Source organism: Bufo bufo, chromosome 4 (genome assembly GCF_905171765.1).
Source record: "Bufo bufo chromosome 4, aBufBuf1.1, whole genome shotgun sequence".
In the NCBI taxonomy this organism is placed as follows: Eukaryota; Metazoa; Chordata; class Amphibia; order Anura; family Bufonidae; genus Bufo; species Bufo bufo.
The window spans coordinates 316,583,012-316,589,619 of NC_053392.1; the positions used below are offsets into that span (position 1 = coordinate 316,583,012).

General features: G+C 47.9%; 1 protein-coding gene across 1 annotated transcript in view; it reads left to right on the forward strand.

The window, feature by feature from the left end:
* KLHL32 (kelch like family member 32) overlaps positions 1–6,608 on the forward strand; it is a 316,085-nt gene that overhangs the window by 214,769 nt on the left and 94,708 nt on the right. The gene's annotated exons all lie outside the window — the stretch shown is intronic.

Genomic DNA, 6,608 nt, shown 5'->3' on the forward strand with positions numbered 1-6,608 from the left:
TGGATGCCCACGCTGCAGGCAGGTCTGGGCATGTGGGGGAGATTTCTGTCCACCTGGAATGGCGGGAGCTTGTTTCTCCCTCAGCCGTCGGACTCTTCCCCCTCTATCTGGTCAGATGCGGCATCTACCACAGGCTTCGCGGCCATTTTTTGGAACGATTGGCTGTGGGGCAGCTGGCCTCCTGCGGTCCGGGGTTTGGGAGGATTCTCCACTGCCTCAGCGCTTTTCAAGATCTACCCCATCGTGGCGGCGGCCATAGCGTGGGGTCATTCATGGGCAAACATGTCGGTCCGGGGCTATTCAGACAACCATACGACCTGCCAGTTCATCAACAGGATCGTTCCAAATGTCTCACAATCGTGAGGTTTCTGCGGAGACTTCCGTGGTTGGCCGCTTGCAATATTTTCTTCTTGCATTGTTTCCATGTCCCGGGGGTGGGCAATACGGCAGCTGACAGTCTGTCTCGCGTCAAATTTCAGGCATTTCATCAAGCTCTCCCATCAGCGTCACCCACGGTCTCCATCACTCCATCATTTCAATCAGCTCATTCTGGATTAGAAGGCATCATGCGGCATAGCCAGTCTTTGTCCCGCTTAGCTTCTTTTTGCCACCTCAAACTCATGTCATACAACACCATCAAACCATATCTCACTGGCATTTCAACATCATATGCTAATCATACACCCCAATAACATCAGCTTCATGTCCTCGCACCAGATCAAATCCATACTCAGAGGTATTCAGGAAACGGAACCCGCACGTCCAGCCCAGAGGCTACCCATAATCAATCATATCTTCAAAGCATTATCCGACTTACTGGACGCCACGCCTCTGGAAACAGATACCAACTCCATCATCAATACGGCATTTACTTGGCCTTATACGGATTCCTGAGTTCCGGGAAATTCACTACAGCCTCCACGACCCGAACCTCACCTTGTCTTCTTGTCTCCCACTTGTCAAAACACATGGTTCACTACATCCTGTCCTTACCTCACTCCAAGAATAGTCAGCACTTACCCGTCAACATTTCATATTACCCCACGCACAACAGATGGTGTCCAGTCAGGGTCCTGGATGCTCACAATCAGCGTCACAAGTTCTACCCTCTCAACCGCTACTTCAACTACATGGTTCGGTACTCACCACCACCACCTTCATGACCCATGTCGGGTCATCCCTCACACACCTAGGCCTCAACGCAGCCAACTACTCAGGGCACTCCTTTCGCATTGGAGACACGTCCACGGCCTCCAGTGCCAACATCCTCACTCATTTCATCAGGAAATTGGGGTGCTGGAAGTCATCCACTTACGCGCAATACATTCCCAATCCAACACAAGAGTTTAAGAGTGGCTTTCCAAAACATGTCGGGTAAAGCTATTGATACATCAGTTGGCTACAATAAACTGGTTATTTCCATTTTTGCCCTCTTCTTTCTCAGGCCTACCTCATCCTCGGTTTCGGCACACCACAACCGACTGCACTCATTCCCTGCTTTCCCAGGGCTCTTCACTGTACTACCGTAAGCCCCTTACACAAGTATTAAGGCAGATTGCCTGGATTTGTGGGAGGGGCTGAGGTCCGCCTCCAGCCTATTTAGGGCACTCCCCTTACCTGGCTCCTGCTTCATTGAGGTCTGAGCTTTTGACCCTCCCACCACTCCACTCATTTACAACTCATTTCTTCCATATCTTTTCCTTGGGTAGGCCCTCTTCTTTCTCAGGCCTACCTCATCCTCGGTTTCGGCACACCACAACCGACTGCACTCATTCCCTGCTTTCCCAGGGCTCTTCACTGTACTACCGTAAGCCCCTTACACAAATATATATATCTATATCTATAGAGAGAGAGAGAAATTTCATATTGCTGCAAAACTTGGCATGCAGTTATGCAGTATATGCAGATATGTAAATGATTACAGGTGTGGTCTGAACAGACACTCAGTTTTGCCACAAAATGCCACTGTGTTAACAAACGGATTTGCCTTGGGGCTAATCCTAAGGGCAGGGGTGTAGCTAATCGCTCATGGGCCCTGGTGCAAGAGTTCAGCTTGGGCCCCCTGTCCCTCAGTCCTTTGTGGCCATGGACAGGGGAGCACATTGCCTTTTTGCCTAAGATAAAAATTTTAATGGCACCCCCACTCATGCCAAATTCTTAACCTAACCCCTTCCCTCCAGCCCTACTGTTGAAGACATACTTGGAAAACATTACCTCTACAGCTCTACAAAACATACAGGGTAATAGAGCAGTTGAGGAAGGCTGAATGGGCCAAAACACATTATTTTTATCTTTGATTATCTTCTGAAATAAAGAATATACCTTATTGAAACACTGAGCGTTTGCTGGGATTCTTCTGACATAGACTCCCATATCAGACCTCAGATCTGACCCTCATTAGACCTCCATGTCAGACCCCCCCACCAGACCTCAGATCAGCTCCCCCTTTAGACCTCAATGTCAACCTCCACTTCAGACCTCAGATCAGGTCTCCATGTCAGACCCCCCATATTAGACCTCAGATCAGACCCTCATCAGACCTCCATTTCAGATGCCCATATCAGATCTTAAAATAATAAAATTAACTTGCCTCTCCTGCTGTGGTGCCACTCTCCAGGTCCAGCATCCTCTCTTCCAGCCACACTCCCTGGTCTTCCTCCGGGCCCATGCTGCACTGTCACCTGACTCCGTGCAACCAATAATGTCATTGACCCCAAACCCTTGAAATGCCAAATTACTAGTGAATTATGGTGGTGGTGGTGGTGGTGGGGGGGGGGGGAGTTTATCTAATAATTGTGACCTGCAGTTCTGGGTGTTGATCTTACAGTGGCAATGTGACCTGCAGGCACATAAGAAATCAGATGGTGGCTGTGGCCGCCGAACAATCTGCTTGCTGATGACCAATACAGTGTAATACTACATGTTTATATACAGAACACAGAGCACTGACAGGTTCATAACCTCACTTAGGCTTTAATAGTGTAACTGTTATTCATGTTTTTTTTTTTTTATTTGTAGGGCAAGTGATTCTGATTATTTTTACCACATAATTTGTTTTATACACTGTCAGTGGTGAGCGCTGTAGGGATCGTCTCTTATTCGGGGGTCATTCTCACAGAATTATCTTCATAACCACTGGGTTTCAGGTCCAAACAGTGCAATTTATTTGACACAACATGGCATAAAACAAAAGCCTGCCCATCTGGGCTCTACCTAAACATAATAAACATCATATCCCTAACTCGGCTATACGATAGCGTTCACACATGGAACCAGGTGCGGCTTAGCCCAGACATACAGTCCACCAGCCCTCAGGCTGTAACAAATGCAGTACCTTTGAAGGGGGTTGTGGTCTAGCAATCCTCCCAACTCTGACCTTTCAATGCTTGTTACCGGGCGTCGCTGAGTCCACCAAAGTTCAGGCTATTGCATAGCCTCGTGGCCCCTTAGCCTTGCCTAGCTAAGACCACACTGACAGAGCCTCACCAGGCCTCTGTCTGCACACTCTCCAGAGTGAGACACACCCAATTGCAGAAACCAGATTAAATGGAATCCCTGGACGTGAGCATGTCCTAAGTCCCGGACTGGAGCATGGGGAACAGGCACCCACCCAACACATTGCCTGTTCCCAGTAAAAGCCCACCCTGAAATAGCTGAACCAGCTACACTATCTATATGATGTCCCCCAACTACTTTAGTGGACACCTGGACTAGGTATTTTACTCCACCAAGGCCGGCCCCTTGGTGACACGCTCCTGGTGCAAACAACACCTCAATGTTCACATTGCCACAGCGCTCACAGTGTATGTGTGATCTGTATTGCTGACTAATCACAAAACCACATTGTTTGTCTGCATCCAATCCAAATTTTTTGCAGATGGGATGTGGACCCATTCATTTCAATTGGGCCGCAAAAAATGCGAACAGCACATCCCTTTGTCCATATCAAAGTCCCGCAAAAAATATTGAACATGTCCTATTATTGTTCATTTGTGGACAAGAATAGGTGTAGTTACAATGGGTCTGGGGGAAAAAAACGGATGCAACATGGACGTCACACAGACGTCATCTGTATCTTCTGCAGATCTGCATTTTGCAGACTGCAAAATACATACGGTCGTGTGAATGCACCCTAATTAGGCCCCAGGAGAAGCATGAGATCACTGTCTGATCTCCTGCATTTCCTGGACAGATCACACATATCGTACACTGTCAGCACTCACCACAGACGGTGTACTGATGTCAGGGCAAAATATGTATAGTATATATGGCCAGTGATATAGGAGGGAGGCAGTAGGTGCATCAACTGTGAGCCACGGGGGTCTTCACTGCTCAGTACTGTGCTGTGAAGACGGATGAGGGAAAACTTCGAAGGCAGTTTTGTAATAATAATCAGAATCACTTGACTTGCCCTACACATTTATGAAAAAAAGACACCAATAAAGTGAAGTTTTATAACACCTATAATACACATGAGGAAGGTAGTAGTGTGGGAATAGAGTATTTTTTACCTTGAGGGCCAATTTGAGAGATGGGAACATGTGGATAAATCCCTGAAATCATACTATTCCTGATTAGCCACCATCTACTGAGGTCACAAGCATGTCTACTTAAAGGATAACTGTCATATTTTCATAAAAAAAAAATCCATTTTAGCATATGTTACTGCTGCAGCAGCATTATGCATAAAGCAATCTTTAGTTTCTTCACTTACCACTGGTTTCCTTGAGTTTTCCACTTAGTTACTGTTTTGAATCCTACATTACGAAGATCTTCTCAATATGGCTCCTCTGCCAGTTCTCTGAGGCCAAAACTGCTTTCCCTCAGGTCACATACAAACTTGCTGTAGCCATCAGCTTCCTGCCAGCCAATCAGATTGGATTACTGAGAGACACGCCTCCTAACTCTGAAGCCTAATGCAGGCATGCAGTGTGAAGGACCTCCCCTCTGTCTTCCTAGCCGGAGACAGATGAACCATAGCAACGGTCTTTTAAGGGAGCGGTGGAAAGGGACAGGAGACATTAATGAAAGCTGTTATTATAAGGTAATTACAGATCTTTTGGCAATCATTGACAGACTAACTCAGGTATACATACCTAGCTCTAATAAACTAGCTAATAAAAAAAAATATGAGAGTAATCCTTTAAATCAGGCATCCTCAAACTGTGGCCCTCCAGCTGCTGTAAAACTACAACTCCCACAATGCCCTGCTGTAGGCTGATACTTGTAGGCTGTTCGGGCATGCTGGGAGTTGTAGTTTTGCAACAGCTGGAGGGCCGCAGTTTGAGGATGCCTGCTTTAAATACATACATGCAGGCACACCTCATATGAGAACCCACACATGCCTCCCCTTCTCCTGTGTCACCTGTAGTCTGCTGTCAGCTTGCTTCCTCAGACTTCTCTTCCAGTTCTGATCCCTTCTATCAGGAAGTAGATGGAGACTCCCTTCTGCCCATGCCGAGCTGCATGCAGTGACAGGAGACTAGCAGACCTATCAGGCTCCAGCTAACAGCCAGAAAGTCAGCCACCAGTCATCCTATGTTGAGGGCTCCTGCTCTGAAAAGTTATGCAGGGAGTGGGGGATGGGCTCAACTACCGAAGCTTAGAAGCAGGCCTCATGATCAGAGGAGGAGCGGGCAAGGTAACAGCTGCTATAGAAAAGGAGACTGCAGCGCGTGGGACTGATTGGTCGCTAATGTCTTCTTTTACAGAGTATCCATTCCTCCAGCCCGTATTTATTGGCTCTGGTGCGACTTTAAGGGGAAAATGTGATGCGCACTGTGCAGTCCTACAGCCCAAAGCCACCTCCCCCTGCACTGCGTCTTGGCTGTGTGCCACTGGAAAAGTGGGCCCTGTGGGCCCCCCTGGCTTGGAGGCCCGGTAGCAATTGTGACCGCTGTGACCCCTATAGTTACGCCACTGCCTAAGGGCGTTATCCTGACAGTCCTCTGGTATTCACCCTTTAAACCCTATAGAGGGATCTGGACTTCGCTGCACGGGCACCACCAGGCCACTACCTCCTGAATTAGTCTCCATATGGTTAACAGCTGACTCACAGTGGTCAGAGATGCCAGTGCATGGCACCGACAGGTCAGGCAGAATACATGGCAGGCTGAGATTAGGTTTGACAGAGTGCATGCAATAGGGCAAGCAGTCTCAGGTCAGGGCATGCAGTGTAGAATCAATACGGGAAGCAAGCACAAGTCAGATCAGGCAGCAGAGGATCAGAGTACAGGAAATGAGCAGACAACAGATCAGAACAATTTTGCAACAAACTTATCAAGCAAACAAACCTTTTGTTCAGGCATCTTCCCACAGGGGAAGGTGCCTGAAGTACCCCAGGACTACCGGCCATAGGATGGTGAAATTTAGTCAGTGTGCTGGCCCTTTAAGAGTTAAATGGAGAGCGTGCACACTCTACAGACACAACAGGAGAGGCAAAGCTGTAAAGCAGCCCACAGCCTTCAGGGACAGAACGGACCCGACGGCTGGGTCCATCTGGAAGAGGATAGCAGCAGATGGATTCTCAGAGAGTTCTTTGCCATGAGGTGCCATGTTGAACTTCCAATGACCAGTATGAGACAGTGTGACAGTGATAACACCAATTT